The sequence below is a fragment of the Zea mays genome, chromosome 3 (genome assembly GCF_902167145.1).
Source record: "Zea mays cultivar B73 chromosome 3, Zm-B73-REFERENCE-NAM-5.0, whole genome shotgun sequence".
NCBI lineage: Eukaryota > Viridiplantae > Streptophyta > Magnoliopsida > Poales > Poaceae > Zea > Zea mays.
Window position 1 is genome coordinate 231337461 of NC_050098.1, and position 18882 is coordinate 231356342.

An 18882-nucleotide genomic window follows, 5' to 3' on the forward strand; every position below is an offset into this window, starting at 1 on the left:
TGCCCTTGTGTTTGAATCATATCCTAGTAAAAAGCCTTCTACAGTCTTAGGAGCAAATTTAGATTTTCTACCTCTTTTAACAAGTATAAAGCATTTGCTACCAAAGACTCTAAAATATGAAATATTGGGCTTTTTACCGGTTAGGAGTTCATATGATGTCTTCTTGAGGATTCGGTGTAGATACAACCGGTTGATGGCGTAGCAGGCGGTGTTGACTGCCTCGGCCCAAAACTGATCCGATGTTTTGTACTCATCAAGCATGGTTCTAGCCATGTCCAATAAAGTTCTATTCTTCCTCTCCACTACACCATTTTGTTGTGGCGTGTAGGGAGAAGAGAACTCATGCTTGATGCCCTCCTCCTCAAGGAAGCCTTCAATTTGAGAGTTCTTGAACTCCGTCCCGTTGTCGCTTCTAATCTTTTTGATCCTTAAGCCGAACTCATTTTGAGCCCGTCTCAAGAATCCCTTTAAGGTCTCTTGGGTGTGAGATTTTTCCTGCAAAAAGAACACCCAAGTGAAGCGAGAATAATCATCCACAATAACTAGACAGTACTTACTCCCGCCGATGCTTATGTAAGCCATCGGGCCGAAAAGATCCATGTGTAGGAGTTCCAGTGGCCTGTCAGTCGTCATGATGTTCTTGTGTGGATGATGGGCACCAACTTGCTTCCCTGCTTGGCATGCACTACAAATCTTGTCTTTCTCAAAATGAACATTTATTAATCCTAAAATGTGCTCTCCCTTTAGAAGCTTATGAAGATTCTTCATCCCAACATGGGCTAGTCGGCGGTGCCAGAGCCAACCCATGTTAGTCTTAGCAATTAAGCAAGTGTCGAGTTCAGCTCTATCAAAATCTACTAAGTATAGCTGACCCTCTAACACTCCCTTAAATGCTATTGAATCATCACTTCTTCTAAAGACAGTGACACCTATATCAGTAAAAAGACAGTTGTAGCCCATTTGACATAATTGAGAAACGGAAAGCAAATTGTAGTCTAATGAATCAACAAGAAAAACATTGGAAATGAAATGGTCAGGAGAAATAGCGATTTTACCCAATCCTTTGACCAAACCTTGATTTCCATCCCCGAATGTGATGGCTCGTTGGGGATCTTGGTTTTTCTCGTAGGAGGAGAACATCTTCTTCTCCCCTGTCATGTGGTTTGTGCACCCGCTATCGATTATCCAACTTGAGCCCCCGGATGCATAAACCTACAAAACATGTTTAGTTCTTGACTTTAGGTACCCAAATGGTTTTGGGTCCTTTGGCATTAGATACAAGAACTTTGGGTACCCAAACACAAGTTTTTGACCCCTTGTGCTTGCCCCAACATACTTGGCAACTATCTTGCCGGATTTGTTAGTTAAAACATATGATGCATCAAAAGTATTAAATGAAATGCCATGATCATTTGATGCACTAGGAGTTTTCTTTTTAGGCAACTTAGCATGGGTTGATTGCCTAGAACTAGATGTCTCACCCTTATACATAAAAGCATGGTTAGGGCCAGAGTGAGACTTCCTAGAGTGAATTCTCCTAATTTTGCTCTCAGGATAACCGACAGGGTACAAAATGTAACCCTCATTATCTTGAGGCATGGGAGCCTTGCCCTTAACAAAATTAGACAATTTCTTAGGAGGGGCATTAAGTTTGACATTGTCCCCCTTTTGGAAGCCAATGCCATCCTTAATGCCAGGGCGTCTCCCACTATAAAGCATACTACGAGCAAATTTAAATTTTTCATTTTCAAGTTCATGCTCGGCAATTTTAGCATCTAACTTTGATATATGATCATTTTGTTGTTTAATTAAATCCATGTGATCATGAATAGCATTAATATCAACATCTCTACATCTAGTACAAATAGAAGTGTGCTCAACGGTAGATGTAGAGGGTTTACAAGATTTCAACTCTACAACCTTAGCATGCAATATATCATTTTTAGTACTAAGGTCCGAAATAGTAGCATTGCAAACATCAAACTCTTTAGCCTTAGCAAGCAATTTTTCATTTTCATCTCTAAGGCTAGCAAGAGAAATGTTTAATTCTTCAATCTTAGCAAGCAAAACATTATTATCATTTCTAAGATTTGGAATTGAAACATTACAAGCAATAGAATCAACCTTAGCTAACAAATTAGCATTTTCATTTCTAAGGTTGTCTATAGTCTCATGGCATGTGCTTAGCTCACTAGATAATTTTTCACATTTTTCAACTTCTAGAGCATAAGCATTTTTTACTTTAACATGCTTTTTGTTTTCCTTGATTAGGAAGTCCTCTTGGGAGTCCAAGAGATCATCCTTCTCATGGATGGCACTAATTAATTCATTTAATTTCTCTTTTTGTTGCATGTTTAAGTTGGCAAAAAGAGTACGCAAGTTATCTTCCTCATCACTAGCATTATCATCGCTAGAGGATTCATATCTAGTGGAGGATTTAGATTTAACCTTTTTCTTTTTGCCATCCTTTGCCATGAGGCACTTGTGGCCGACGTTGGGGAAGAGAAGTCCCTTGGTGACGGCGATGTTGGCGGCGTCCTTGTCGTCGGAGGAGTCGCTAGAGCTTTCGTCGGAGTCCCACTCGCGACAAACATGGGCATCGCCGCCCTTCCTCTTGTAGTACCTCTTCTTCTCCTTTCTTCTCCCCTTCTTGTCATCGCCCCTGTCACTGTCACTAGAAATAGGACATTTTGCTATAAAGTGACCGGGCTTACCACACTTGTAGCAAATCTTCTTGGAGCGGGGCTTGTAATCTTTCCCCCTCCTTTGCTTGAGGATTTGGCGGAAGCTCTTGATGACGAGCGCCATTTCCTCATTGTCGAGCTTGGAGGCGTCGATGGGTGTTCTACTCGGTGTAGAGTCCTCCTTCTTTTCTTCCGTTGCCTTGAATGCGACGGGTTGAGCTTCGGACGTGGAGGGGCCGTCAAGCTCGTTGATCTTCCTTGATCCCTTGATCATGAATTCAAAGCTCACAAAATTCCCGATTACTTCCTCGGGAGTCATTAGTGTATATCTTGGATTGCCACAAATTAATTGTACTTGAATAGGGTTAAGGAAAATAAGTGATCTCAAAATAACCTTAACCACCTCGTGGTCATCCCACTTTTTGCTCCTGAGGTTGCGCACTTGATTTACCAAGGTTTTGAGCCGGTTGTACATGTCTTGTGGCTCCTCCCCTTGGCGTAGACGGAAGCGACCGAGCTCCCCCTCGATCGTTTCCCGCTTGGTGATCTTGGTGAGTTCATCACCCTCATGCGTGGTCTGGAGCACATCCCAAACTTCCTTGGCGCTTTTTAATCCTTGCACCTTGTTGTACTCCTCCCTACTTAGGGAGGCGAGAAGTATGGTTGTGGCTTGGGAGTTGAAGTGCTCGATTTGGGCCACTTCGTCCTCATCATAATCCTCATCCCCTACGGATGGTACCTGTGCTCCAAACTCAACAACATTCCATATACTTTTGTGGAGTGAGGTTAGATGAAATTTCATTAAATCACTCCACCTAGCATAATCTTCATCGTCAAAGGTTGGCGGTTTGCCTAATGGAAGGGAAAGTAATGGAGTATGTCTAGAAGTGCGAGGATAGTGTAAGGGAATCTTACTAAACTTCTTGCGCTCATGGCGCTTAGAAGTTACGGATGGTGCGTCGGAGCCGGAGGTGGAAGGTGATGAAGTGTCGGTCTCGTAGTAGACCACCTTCATCATCTTCTTTTTCTCGTCCCCACTCCGATGCGACTTGTGGGAAGAGGCTTTCTTCTCCTTCCCTTTTCCCTTTTTGCGGGACTCTTCCGATGAAGCTTTCCCGTGGCTTATAGCGGGCTTGTCGCCGGTCTCCATCTCCTTCTTGGCGTGTTCTCCCGACATCACTTCGAGCGGTTAGGCTCTAATGAAGCACCGGGCTCTAATACCAATTGAAAGTTGCCTAGAGGGGGGGTGAATAGGGTGAAACTAAAATTTACAAAGTTAATCACAACTACAAGCCGGGTTAGCGTTAGAAATATAATCAAGTCCACGAGAGAGGGTGCAAAACAAATCGCAAACAAATAAAGAGTGTGACACACGGATTTGTTTTACCGAGGTTCGGTTCTCGCAAACCTACTCCCTGTTGAGGTGGTCACAAAGACCGGGTCTCTTTCAACCCTTTCCCTCTCTCAAACGGTCCCTCGGACCGAGTGAGCTTTCTCTTCTCAAATTAACCGGGAACAAAACTTCCCCGCAAGGACCACTACACAATTGGTGTCTCTTGCCTTGGTTACAAGTGAGTATTGATCACAAGAAGGAATGAAAAAGAAGAAAGCAATCCAAGCGCAAGAGCTCAAAAGAACACGACAAATCACTCTCACTAGTCACTAAAGCTTTTGTGGAATTGGGAGATGATTTGATCACTTGGGTGTGTCTTGTATTGAATGTCTAGCTCTTGTAAGTGGTTGGAAGTTGGAAAACTTGGATGACTTGAATGTGGGGTGGTTGGGGGTATTTATAACCCCAACCACCAAACTAGCCGTTTGGTGGAGGCTGTCTGTCGCATGGTGCACCGGATAGTCCGGTGCACACCAGACAGTGTCCGGTGCGCCAGCCACGTCACCAGGCCGTTGGGTTCCGACCGTTGGAGCTCTTACTGCTGGGCCCGCCTGGATATCTGGTGGCACACCTGACATGCACTGTAGAGTGTCCGGTGCGCCACTTCGCGCGTGCCTGACTTCTGTGCGCTCTGGCGCGCAATAAATGCTGTTGCAGGTGACCGTTGGCGCCGAATAGCCGTTGCTCCGCTGGCTCACCGGACAGTCCGGTGTACACCGGACATGTCCGGTGAATTATAGCGGAGCGAATTCCCGAAGCTGGCGAGTTCCTGAGACGCTCTTCCTTGGAGCATCGGACACTGTCCGGTGTACACCGGACAGTCCGGTGAATTATAGCGGAGCGCCTCTGGATTTTCTCGAAGGTGAAGAGTTTGGCTTGAAGTCCCCTGGTGCACCGGACACTGTCCGGTGGCACACCGGACAGTCCGGTGCGCCAGACCAGGGCACACTTCGGTTATCCCTTTGCTCTTTTGTTGAACCCAATTCTTGGTCTTTTTATTGGCTAAGTGTGAACCTTTAACACCTATATAACTTATACACTAGAGCAAACTAGTTAGTCCAATTATTTGTGTTGGGCAATTCAACCACCAAAATCAACTAGGAAATAGGTGTAAGCCTAATTCCCTTTCAGTGTGTTCTACTGTATTCCTGTTATATGAGTCTCTGGTCCTTGCATTAGGTTTCCTTTGTTAATGACTTGTTTCTTCACAGCTTCTTACTTTTAGTAGCATCATAATTTAGTGACCTTGGATTCATGTTACAAATGGGTGACACGCTGGAAACAGTACGAGCAACCTTGTTAGACTTTTTTTTGTTTTTGTGTGGTGTAGTACTAAAATCTTAGGTTCTGAGTTGAATTCCCGGTGTAAACAAATTTTCAGACCTCAGCTAAAAAAATCTCCTCGTTGTGCTTCATCCACTCTCGTGTTATGGAAACTATGTAGGCCACCTTCCATCCTGGGAGATGTTGCATAGTGGGCAGAGCTGACCCTTTATTAGTGAATGCCATTAGGGATAGCTTAACCCCTCCAGTCAGAGTTATTTTTCTAATAGTACTATGTGTTGTCACTAAACCGACAGATATGGATGTTTCAATGCTACATTCTAGAGGCAAGATAATACCGTTGATGTAGGCACATAATTTGATTATATTGGGTTATATCCACGAACAATAGCAACAGAATGAGCCATCTATAGTCTTGATAACCTATCGGGACCACCGTCATTCATGACGATATATGCATTTTGCTATCTGTAACATGCACTAAGATGACAATCACCATGGTACAATGGAAAACAATTGCTAAGAGGAACACCACTAACATCTAAGCATTATATATGATCTGGAACATGTTAACTTTGTTTATAGATGGAACACACGAAAGTGTATTGCTGCTAATCGAGTTCCACATATGCCACATGTCAAACTCATATGATCATACCTGATAACCAAGTTTTTGTCAATAACAACATTACATGCACTATATCTTTGACATAAACAGAGCACTAGAATTCATTATTGAAGAACTTAACCTGCTGGCCTTGTGAAAACATCATCCATTCACTGCATCCATGAAGCGTCCCCAATCCTCTGGGACTCAAATGTGATACAATTACTAGTCCCAGGAGGCTAGTAAACACATTTATACATCAGATGATACCAAATATGCTTAAACGAGACAAACCTACAAAGGTGGCGAACAACTTTAAGAGTTGGTCCACAACTCGGGACATATCATCAGAGTGGGGCTGAAGTAGCCCGATATACGCAGCGAAGCAAATCAGCGGTCCAACAGCCACAGGCAAGGTTGGGAACAGTCGTAACTCTTACCCGATCTCCTTTTTCTAGAAAAACAACAAATAAGCAAGGGTGAGTACAAACGTACTCAGCAGCCCACCTTCACCCACGGAATGGGGAAATCAGATATAATGCATGGAATATGTGGAGCTCAGGATATTTTGCAGAAACAGCAATATTTTATGCATAGTTGTTTTGAAAAACATTTTGTATTTTTGCAAAGCGCATCCTCTCCAAAAGGAGCAGGAAGTTTTTCAGTATTATAACAAAATCCCCTGGACTAAACCATCCAGGTATCTCAGCAGTTTCCCACTGGTTTTCATTTTCAAAAACAGCTACTGGACTTCCCGTCCACCATAGCTCACGGCTCAACCGCCGAACCTTTTAAAAACCACTTTTCAAAAGCATCTCTTTTTTTGGAAAACAAAACATTAATTGCCATACCATACCAGACTCGTCCATTCCTGTGGACACAGACTATTCGAATAGGTTTTCAAACTCTGCGCAGAGGTGTACACTTTACCCACTAGTCCGGCTCTGCGATCTCATGATCAATGAGATCCGAATCCGAATCTCTTTCTTTCCTCGCACGTCCTAACCTTAACGGTTATCCGGAAGGAGTCAGGCCACCGCCATGTCCAAACCGGACAAAACTTTCCCCCTCCTTATCCTCCCGGTGCTCCCCAGCCTTCATAACCCTGGGGTTGGACCGTACGAGTTCAGATTGAGTGACTGCCCACACAGTCTCGAGTGGTTGTACTATTAAAGAGTACAGGTAGAGAAGATGACAAACCGGTCCTTATATGAGGGGACAATCCTTCTGCTCACGCCTAAACCAGCTGAGCCAACACCTTAGGCCCTCCCCTAAACCAGGGAGTCCCTGATTATCCCACTCACAAGGTGATAAGGGTGAAAACCCTTCATCATACACATTTTGAAAAGCATTTTCTTTTGAAAACTCACACCCTTTTCTCAAATCATTTGTAACAAATATATTAGGGATTGATTGCGGCAAGCGGCTGGGTGGCCATAATAACTTGTCTTAAAATCATATCATGCATAAAATAACAGGCTGAGGGTTGTGGTTGTAAAACATAGGTAATTTATGCATCAAAGGGATCCAGTGAGCTTGCCGTGCTTATTCGGCGAAGGGGGAAGGGGAGCTCGCGGAACTGGCTTCTGGCTCCACCGCCTAGCGTAGACTTGCAGATCTGGCCTCCACGAGACGGCACGAACGCTCCGATAACTATGCAACATGAATAAGCAAACATACAAACAAGCAAGTATAGCAACAAATATTTAGTATAGTGGTCAGAATAGTGATATATGGATGGGTAGAGTCTTGAGTAGAATCTGTGTCATGTGGTGTTGTGATATTACTGGTGGCGGAGCGGAGGTGCTTACCAGGAGGGTAGACTGGAGGCGAAGCGACACTATGCGTGTAGCCGGCAGAGCAGAGTAACTGAGTGGGTGGGGTGTTTGCCTTGGCTGAGGGTGTTGAGTGTGTGTGGAGAGGGAGAGGGTAGCTGGGTGTATTTATAGCTGGGTGTATGTGGTGTAGCACAGTGAAGTTCACTGTTGGTGAGAATAGTGACGAATGAATCGTCTGACTTAGTATGAACAGGAGAGTTATAGGCAGAATATGGGACAAGAGTATTTTGGGAGTTTTCTGGAATATGGACCATGCTTAAGGGATGACATGGTTGGATAGGGAATAGTTTGACAAGAATTTAGAAACGAGAATTATTGGAATCTGAGTTTGTGAGCCTGGTTCGAAGGAATCTCAAAGTTAAGTGTGCTCAACTTGGAGAAACCTGGGATGGGTGACCAGATGGGAAGTTCCTTACTGGAAAGAAAATCACAGTCACCGGAGTTCGTATGACTGGAATATGGGTCTGGCTGGTCTTAGGTGGACTGGACAGCATGATGGATGAGTAGTTGAAATTTGGGATGACTAGATGACCGATGAATAGTAACGATGATTAGTAACGATGAATAGTGGCGATGGAAAAGAAATTATAGATATCATCGATGAATAGTAACGATGATGAATAGTAATGATAAATAGTAACGATGATGAATAGTGTATGTGAATAGTAACGATGAATAGTAATGTTGAATAGTAATGGTGAATAGTGATAGTGAATAGTTCGTATGAACGAACGATGAATAGGAACTATGAACGAACGGACGAACGATCGAATGATTGGACGAACGAACGATCGGAATTTCGGCAGCATAATGGCAGGAAAAGATTATTTGGACGAACGGACGAACGAACGATCGAATGATCGGACGAACGAACGATCGGAATTTCGGCAGCATAACGGCAGGACAAAGATTATCTGGAAGAACGATGAATAGGGACTATGAACGAATGATGAACGATGAATAGGGAACTATGAACGAACGATGAACGATCGAATGATCGAACGAACGAACGATCGGAATTTCGGCAGCATAACGGCAGGACAAAGATTATCTGGAAGAACGATGAATAGGGACTATGAACGAACGATGAACGATGAATAGGGACTATGAACGAACGATGAACGATCGAATGATCGAACAAACGAACGATCGGAATTTCGGCAGCATAACGACAGGAAAAAGATTATTTGGACGAACGAATGGACGAACGATCGAACGATCGGACGAACGGACGAACGAACCATGAACGATCGGACGAACGATCGAACGATCGGACGAACGAACGAACAAACTAAGAACAGGGGGACGAACGATCGAAGAACGATCGAACGATCCTTGTGCTAGTGTGTGCTTGTGTGGAACATGGAGTGGGTGTGTGTGTGGGGGGGGGGAAGAGAGTTGCCATGAAATGGCTTGGGGTGGGAAGAGAGGAGGCCCTTGCCCCTCTATTTATAGCCATGGTGGGGGGATTAGGGGGAGGGATGAGAGGATTAGTGGGAGGATGAGAGGATTAGTGGGAGATTAGCATGTATTTGTCTTGTATAAGTGAGATTTGCTTGTAGAGCTCACCGTATGACACTGGAGGCATACGCATACGTATGAGCATGAGGAAAGTTATGAAGAAAATATTTGTAGGGACTTGAAAAATGATTCTGAAGGTATTTCTCAAGAGGAAAATACCTGGAGATATATCGGTGGAATATTTGGGCAGTATTTCTGGAAAGAACTTGAAGGGGATTACTCGGGAAATATCTGGGCGGTATTTCTGGAAGAATTTGAGGGGGATCACTGGAGAAATATCTGGGCAGTATTTCTGAAAAGAAATTGAGGGTGATCACTGGGGAAATATTTGTAGGATATTTTGAGGAGGATTTTGGAGAGAATATAGACCACTATAATTTATTTGTTGATATCAACTTGCAAACAAACATTTTGAAACGAAATTTGAAATTCATTTTGAATTTAGAGCGAGTTTGAGAAAATTTCAGAATTTAAATTTTTGGGATGCTACAAATCTACCCCACTTAAAAAGAATCTCGTCCTCGAGATTCGGTTTAGAAGGGTTATGGGTATAGCTTTACTTCAGCTACATATCTTCACTTTGCAGACTCTTCGAGGAGATGGAACTTCAACAAAATCTGGCCTTTGAGGGGCATCCGGTTGCTGATTGCAAACGCTGGTTCTGGCTACTCAAGAATCATCTTCAGGCTTCTAGCTTTTGCTTGGCAGCTTGCTTATTGAAGGAGCATCGATGCCAACACGCAAACCTTTCTCTTGCGAACTTATCCATGGGTCCCTTCCTTGATTGCTCTTCTAGTGCTTCATCAACGTAACTTGGGTGACCACTTCTCGTCCAGAAACTTATAAGCTTCGATGATCTGGTACTCCACAAGCTTGTTACAGGCCTTCTTCTTTTTCTCCATTGCAGGAACTTTGCTAGAATACTACCCCACTTAAAAAGAATGAGGGTAGAACTCTTGAATCTTGGGGATTTGAACTCCTTGAAGTACCACATAACAAGGGTGTTACGAGTCCTTCTGCTGCTGTTGCTGCTTGAGCTGGCTGCGGAGGGATGACTGACACAGGGTTGATTTTGGGAGAACCTTCTTCTCATCTTCTCTTCACTATCTTCTTTTCTCTTCTCACTTTTCACTTTTCACTGCCTCTTTCTTTCTCTTTGCTCTTCCCACTCGAGGATTCTATCAAAGAGTATTACCATCATACAGAGGAGGAAACCGAAGATGTTGAACCATATACAGCAGTCTTCAACCCAAGAATCACCAAGCATTGTGATCTTAGGGGCGAGGGAGTGGGAAATGGAGTTGCTTGCGATTTGGCAGAGGGGATTTATCAGGTGGGTGTGTGCTTGGGATGGGAATTGAGGGAGCTGGTGTGGGGGTTTTATAGGCGAGTGGGGGTTGCTCGGGTGCGGAGTGGTGGTGATGGAGCAGGTGACACGAGGCATCAAACACGACAAGGGAGGGGGGCTGGTGTTGCCGGCGATAATGGCGGTGGGTGCGCTGCAAAGGGGGTGGGGCGGCGGTAGTGCGCTGCAAAGGGGGGCGTGGGGCGGTGGTAGTGCGCATGGAGGCGGGCACGCGTGCGAGGGGCACGGGTGAGTGGTGGGGTCGATGACCCTAATGTTTGTGGTCTCTGGTTCCAAGAATCTTTGCCTCTCTGTATGGTAATAACTCCTTCTGTCCTCTTTTCCTGTTTACTTTGACTCAGGGGCAGTGCTTTGATTCTCACGGTCGGTCCTTTTGACTGAGCAGCTGGACAGGTTTCTTCTGTAGCTTGTTCCAGGCTTCAAGGGTAAGCTTCCCGATATCTTCTTGGGTAAGACACTTTTCTCTTCAGATGGGTTAAGATGAGAATGGAAGCATAAGGTAAGGATTAGCTCTAATTTGTGATCTATGTTTTTAGAGAAAACCTTTTTAAGAAAAATGAAAAGAAAACACACAAGCTCAGCAATGATAAGCACAAACAAATCAAATGTTTTGAATAAGGGAAGAATAGAGTTTTTCCAAAGCACGGACTACTCAGATTCGGGGGCTAAGCATAACTATTATTGCTTGGCTCCTGAATTGAGAACTATGCTAATTGCAACTTATGAGCACTAACGTTAAAGCATCACATATGCACTCAAAAGGGGAGAAAACATCAAGCGAAATTCATTTTGAAATGCCCTAGGTGGCCACACAATTAGAGTTTTTCAAAACACGAGTCTACACGATTACCTCTCATACATGCAGGGCTCTAGCCAAAGTGAAGAAAAACTTCACTACCCAATGCATGCAGAGGACTGGGCATACTAACTTCAGACCAGACAACTTCTCTTCTGGCAAGGCTTGCACACAACTTCAATATGAGACATCTCCTGGATGGGTTAAGAGGGAGCTGATGTTGATGACTTCTTCTGGTGGCAACTGAGATGGCAAGACGGAGTCGAACTCTTCTTCAAGCTGGACTGGCTCTTCTAGTTCCTCAGAGGGCGGTGGTGCTGGTGGGGTGCTTGCAGCTTCTTCCTTGACCTCAAGGGATGGTGCTGGAATCTTCTTCATGGTGAGGGGCTCATGCAACTCCGGCGGGGGATCTTGGGAGGACTCGGGGTGCTCTTGCTTATCCATAGCCTTAGGGGAGACTGGAATTCCTTCCAAGACTATGGCTCCTTCCGGGAGTTCCCAAGCCTTCTTTTCTCCTCTGGTAGAGACCGGGTGACCTTCAAGAATCTGGGGATCTTCAACTCTCACGGATTGAACTGGGTTGGATGAAGCAGGATCTTGGATCCGTAGGGCTCTACGTTGGTTATGGGTTACCAAGTAGGCCTCCATCAATTTCTGGACGTGCTCATCCTTGGCTTGCTTCAGGGCTTCAACAGCAATGACTTCACGACTCTCCAAGGCAGTTGCACGGGCTTGAGCTGTGGTGAGATCCACATGCAGCTGACGGTTGCGCTTCTCTGCATCTTCTGCTCGGGCAATCATCTGACGGTGGTGCCGAGCCAAGAAATCATACTGCGCATCCAGGGTGAGCAGGTATGTAGTGAGGTACACGACTGTGGGGTCATCCTCAAGCAGTTGTTGCCCTTCCAATGCACGCATCCTGGCCATCCAAGCGGGACGGTCTCTCTGAAAGGGCGGAAAGAATCTGGGCGGGGTGTCGGCCACTTCTTCTTCATAGATCTGACACAGGGCCCTCAATGCCTTGCGAGCGACGACTTGGCAGGTGTCTTTGAATCTGTGCCCAGCAGCAGTGACACTCCATTCCACATGGTGTGGACTGGATCCAATGTATACAGTCACGACACACTTCTCTGTGCCATGCTCGACGAACTCACGACCATCATACTCTGGCTGGCTCCTGATTCCGAGGCGGACTGTGCATGCTCTCAGCAACTTGGGGAAACCATCTTCATTCTAGCAGAAGCTGGTTTGGCACTGAACCTCCATCTGACTTCTGAGAGAAGGAAAGGGGGGAAACATTTTTGAAATGAAGGGATGAGAGCAAGAATTTCTTTAAGAAAATAGTTTTGACTCAAAAACTTTTGATCAGGCTAAGGGTTACGTCCTGCGGCCAACCTAACAGCTCTGATACCACCTGAAGCGTCCCCAATCCTCTGGGACTCAAATGTGATACAATTACTAGTCCCAGGAGGCTAGTAAACACATTTATACATCAGATGATACCAAATATGCTTAAACGAGACAAACCTACAAAGGTGGCGAACAACTTTAAGAGTTGGTCCACAACTCGGGACATATCATCAGAGTGGGGCTGAAGTAGCCCGATATACGCAGCGAAGCAAATCAGCGGTCCAACAGCCACAGGCAAGGTTGGGAACAGTCGTAACTCTTACCCGATCTCCTTTTTCTGAAAAACAACAAATAAGCAAGGGTGAGTACAAACGTACTCAGCAGCCCACCTTCACCCACGGAATGGGGAAATCAGATATAATGCATGGAATATGTGGAGCTCAGGATATTTTGCAGAAACAGCAATATTTTATGCATAGTTGTTTTGAAAAACATTTTGTATTTTTGCAAAGCGCATCCTCTCCAAAAGGAGCAGGAAGTTTTTCAGTATTATAACAAAATCCCCTGGACTAAACCATCCAGGTATCTCAGCAGTTTCCCACTGGTTTTCATTTTCAAAAACAGCTACTGGACTTCCCGTCCACCATAGCTCACGGCTCAACCGCCGAACCTTTTAAAAACCACTTTTCAAAAGCATCTCTTTTTTTGGAAAACAAAACATTAATTGCCATACCATACCAGACTCGTCCATTCCTGTGGACACAGACTATTCGAATAGGTTTTCAAACTCTGCGCAGAGGTGTACACTTTACCCACTAGTCCGGCTCTGCGATCTCATGATCAATGAGATCCGAATCCGAATCTCTTTCTTTCCTCGCACGTCCTAACCTTAACGGTTATCCGGAAGGAGTCAGGCCACCGCCATGTCCAAACCGGACAAAACTTTCCCCCTCCTTATCCTCCCGGTGCTCCCCAGCCTTCATAACCCTGGGGTTGGACCGTACGAGTTCAGATTGAGTGACTGCCCACACAGTCTCGAGTGGTTGTACTATTAAAGAGTACAGGTAGAGAAGATGACAAACCGGTCCTTATATGAGGGGACAATCCTTCTGCTCACGCCTAAACCAGCTGAGCCAACACCTTAGGCCCTCCCCTAAACCAGGGAGTCCCTGATTATCCCACTCACAAGGTGATAAGGGTGAAAACCCTTCATCATACACATTTTGAAAAGCATTTTCTTTTGAAAACTCACACCCTTTTCTCAAATCATTTGTAACAAATATATTAGGGATTGATTGCGGCAAGCGGCTGGGTGGCCATAATAACTTGTCTTAAAATCATATCATGCATAAAATAACAGGCTGAGGGTTGTGGTTGTAAAACATAGGTAATTTATGCATCAAAGGGATCCAGTGAGCTTGTCGTGCTTATTCGGCGAAGGGGGAAGGGGAGCTCGCGGAACTGGCTTCTGGCTCCACCGCCTAGCGTAGACTTGCAGATCTGGCCTCCACGAGACGGCACGAACGCTCCGATAACTATGCAACATGAATAAGCAAACATACAAACAAGCAAGTATAGCAACAAATATTTAGTATAGTGGTCAGAATAGTGATATATGGATGGGTAGAGTCTTGAGTAGAATCTGTGTCATGTGGTGTTGTGATATTACTGGTGGCGGAGCGGAGGTGCTTACCAGGAGGGTAGACTGGAGGCGAAGCGACACTATGCGTGTAGCCGGCAGAGCAGAGTAACTGAGTGGGTGGGGTGTTTGCCTTGGCTGAGGGTGTTGAGTGTGTGTGGAGAGGGAGAGGGTAGCTGGGTGTATTTATAGCTGGGTGTATGTGGTGTAGCACAGTGAAGTTCACTGTTGGTGAGAATAGTGACGAATGAATCGTCTGACTTAGTATGAACAGGAGAGTTATAGGCAGAATATGGGACAAGAGTATTTTGGGAGTTTTCTGGAATATGGACCATGCTTAAGGGATGACATGGTTGGATAGGGAATAGTTTGACAAGAATTTAGAAACGAGAATTATTGGAATCTGAGTTTGGGAGCCTGGTTCGAAGGAATCTCAAAGTTAAGTGTGCTCAACTTGGAGAAACCTGGGATGGGTGACCAGATGGGAAGTTCCCTACTGGAAAGAAAATCACAGTCACCGGAGTTCGTATGACTGGAATATGGGTCTGGCTGGTCTTAGGTGGACTGGACAGCATGATGGATGAGTAGTTGAAATTTGGGATGACTAGATGACCGATGAATAGTAACGATGATTAGTAACGATGAATAGTGGCGATGGAAAAGAAATTATAGATATCATCGATGAATAGTAACGACGATGAATAGTAATGATAAATAGTAACGATGATGAATAGTGTATGTGAATAGTAACGATGAATAGTAATGTTGAATAGTAATGGTGAATAGTGATAGTGAATAGTTCGTATGAACGAACGATGAATAGGAACTATGAACGAACGGACGAACGATCGAATGATTGGACGAACGAACGATCGGAATTTCGGCAGCATAACGGCAGGAAAAGATTATTTGGACGAACGAACGAACGAACGATCGAATGATCGGACGAACGAACGATCGGAATTTCGGCAGCATAACGGCAGGACAAAGATTATCTGGAAGAACGATGAATAGGGACTATGAACGAATGATGAACGATGAATAGGGAACTATGAACGAACGATGAACGATCGAATGATCGAACGAACGAACGATCGGAATTTCGGCAGCATAACGGCAGGACAAAGATTATCTGGAAGAACGATGAATAGGGACTATGAACGAACGATGAACGATGAATAGGGACTATGAACGAACGATGAACGATCGAATGATCGAACAAACGAACGATCGGAATTTCGGCAGCATAACGACAGGAAAAAGATTATTTGGACGAACGAACGGACGAACGATCGAACGATCGGACGAACGGACGAACGAACCATGAACGATCGGACGAACGATCGAACGATCGGACGAACGAACGAACAAACTAAGAACAGGGGGACGAACGATCGAAGAACGATCGAACGATCCTTGTGCTAGTGTGTGCTTGTGTGGAACATGGAGTGGGTGTGTGTGGGGGGGGAAGAGAGTTGCCATGAAATGGCTTGGGGTGGGAAGAGAGGAGGCCCTTGCCCCTCTATTTATAGCCATGGTGGGGGGATTAGGGGGAGGGATGAGAGGATTAGTGGGAGGATGAGAGGATTAGTGGGAGATTAGCATGTATTTGTCTTGTATAAGTGAGATTTGCTTGTAGAGCTCACCGTATGACACTGGAGGCATACGCATACGTATGAGCATGAGGAAAGTTATGAAGAAAATATTTGTAGGGACTTGAAAAATGATTCTGAAGGTATTTCTCAAGAGGAAAATACCTGGAGATATATCGGTGGAATATTTGGGCAGTATTTCTGGAAAGAACTTGAAGGGGATTACTCGGGAAATATCTGGGCGGTATTTCTGGAAGAATTTGAGGGGGATCACTGGAGAAATATCTGGGCAGTATTTCTGAAAAGAAATTGAGGGTGATCACTGGGGAAATATTTGTAGGATATTTTGAGGAGGATTTTGGAGAGAATATAGACCACTATAATTTATTTGTTGATATCAACTTGCAAACAAACATTTTGAAACGAAATTTGAAATTCATTTTGAATTTAGAGCGAGTTTGAGAAAATTTCAGAATTTAAATTTTTGGGATGCTACAATCCAAATGCCAAGTACTTTTCTTAGTCAGACAATGCTCTGGTCTTATATAACTAGTTTGAATTCTAAAACATTAGCAACTTGACTTTACCTACTTATAGGTTTGGGCATCAGTGATTTTGCCAAATGAGATATTGCTTGTGGCCTACAACCTTCTTACGATAACATCATTTGAGCATTTCTTAACAATTAGTTTCTTTGTTGCAACTTTAGATTTTCCATAGATGTTCAATTTGCTCGATATGACTTTCCCTATCTCTACAAATCATTGCTATTCAACTAGAAATTGAGCGTAGATTATCCTCTATTGAAGTATGATAAGATGACTCATCCTTTGTATATAGGTTTTCTGACTGATTGGAAGACGTAGATGGACCCGTTGCAAAATAATGATGTTCGTTATCCATTGGTCGTGTCCCTCTGCTCGGAGCTCCCTGCTCGGCAGACCGCGCGGCTCCCATGGCGCGCCTCGAGCTTCTCACAGCAGCACCTGACCGGATCTCCCAGCCGAGCCCCTTCCCCACCCGTTCCTCCATCTCCGGTGCTCAGCGCCCATCTCCCTGCTGGCCATGGTGCCCCTGCAGACTCAATTCATGGCGTCGTTGTCCCGGCCGTGATGATGTGCCGCTCAGCCTCCTTGCACCGTGCTCTGGTGGCCGTGCGCGCCCAGCCCCATCTCCCTCCTAGCTCCTGGCTTGCCCCGACTTCCATGGTTGACCGCGCTGCTCCCCTGCGCTTGCCGCGGTGCCCTTCTCCCTGCTTGCGCGTGTAGATGTGCCCTCTGCTCAGCCTTGCACAAGCTCCCAGCTTCCTGCGCGCGCGAAGCTCTCTGCTCGTCATCGTTTCTCCTCTGTGCGCGCTCAGTTCCTGCTCGGCGCCCAGCCCGCTTGCCGCAGACGTGGGCTGCCGCGCTGTCAGGCTGCTCTCTCTGCTCGGTCTCGACCTCTCACGCGCGTTCCTGCTCGCCATGGCCACAGCTGCCCGGCTCGGCTGCTCCTTCTGTTCCCTGCGCTTGCCCCGTCGCACGCTCCCCTGGTTTTCCCTGCTTGCAGCCGCGAGTTCGCTTGGCCTGCTCCAGATTTGTAGCTAGTTGCTCTATGTGCTCGACCTTGCCTTGTCGCAGAACCCCAACGCCGTCGATATCCAGCTTGCCCCTGTGTCGCCCTCCCTTCCGTCGTCCCCTGCCGTGCCCTAGACGTTGTGCTCGTTGTGGTAGGATCTGGTGGTCGGCATCGTCACGCTGTCTGTCCCGCCTGGCCCTCAAATTTACTCTGCTCCAGCCGTCCAAACTTGCTAGCTCTTGTGCCTCTCCGCGAGCGCGCGCGCCACTCAGTACCGCATCGTTATACTGCTCGCAGTCAGCTTTGTCGTGATTGCTGGGCATTGCTCGACGTCCTGGCATCATGTCTATATTTGTGTCTGCCATCGTCGTCAAGTTCCTTTTGTGGTTGCCTCGCCTGCGTGTGTGTGGGAGTGAGAATAGAGCTATGGTTGAAGATAAAAATGAAGTCTGAAAGCGACGCTCGTCAGGGACCCCGTCGTCGACAACTTTGGTTCTTTGTCGCCGGGTCCGTGTTTCGGATAGCATCAACCTTGCTGTCGTCGTGTTCGCTCCAACTCTGCCTCTACGTGCTCGCCTTCGATCACCGCTGCAATTTTAGAAGTTTGAGTGAAGAAGTGGAACTCGCGGGGCGCTTGCCAGGAGCTCGACAGAAGGCCTGAACAAGAATCGTCAACGTTGGCTTGGAATTCTAGTTGAATCGGTAACCGTTCTTTAGTTCACTATTTTTATTAATGGATTGAATAGATATATTAATCGCGACGATTATCTTGATCGAAGCATAAACATGTCATAGTTATATTAGATGGTTGCCAAAATATCTTGTCGCATGTGAGGACATGATTATGGCGTACTAATGTTGCAAGGTAAAACTTAGATTTAAAATGCTAGTTACGTAGGAGTACCCGACCCGACGTGTCTATCAAGTGTGTTCAAATTGGTTTTACTTATGAAGTATGCCAAAGTAGTGGCGTGAAGAATTAATTTAGTATTCCGAATGATTATCCGATAAGGCTGTCATCGTTGATTTTTGTAGGATATTTTGGTAGTCAAACCTGAAATGTTTGATTAATTGTTGACATGTAAAATAGATGAGGTGTGAAATAAAATTAAAATAGTTCTTTGTGAGTGATGTGGTATAATTTATAAAGCAAGGGATAAGTGTAGAATTTAATTAATTAGCTGATAAGTTGTGTTTAGGCTAATTATATTAAATGTGTATAGTTTGTTGTTTCGTGATATTTGCGTTAGATCCA

General features: G+C 45.3%; 1 pseudogene; it reads right to left on the reverse strand.

Annotated features, from left to right (window-relative positions):
- Positions 1-17044: 17044 nt before the first annotated feature.
- On the reverse strand, positions 17045-17992 carry LOC111591174 (uncharacterized; annotated as a pseudogene).
- Between the last annotated feature and the right edge of the window lie 890 nt (positions 17993-18882).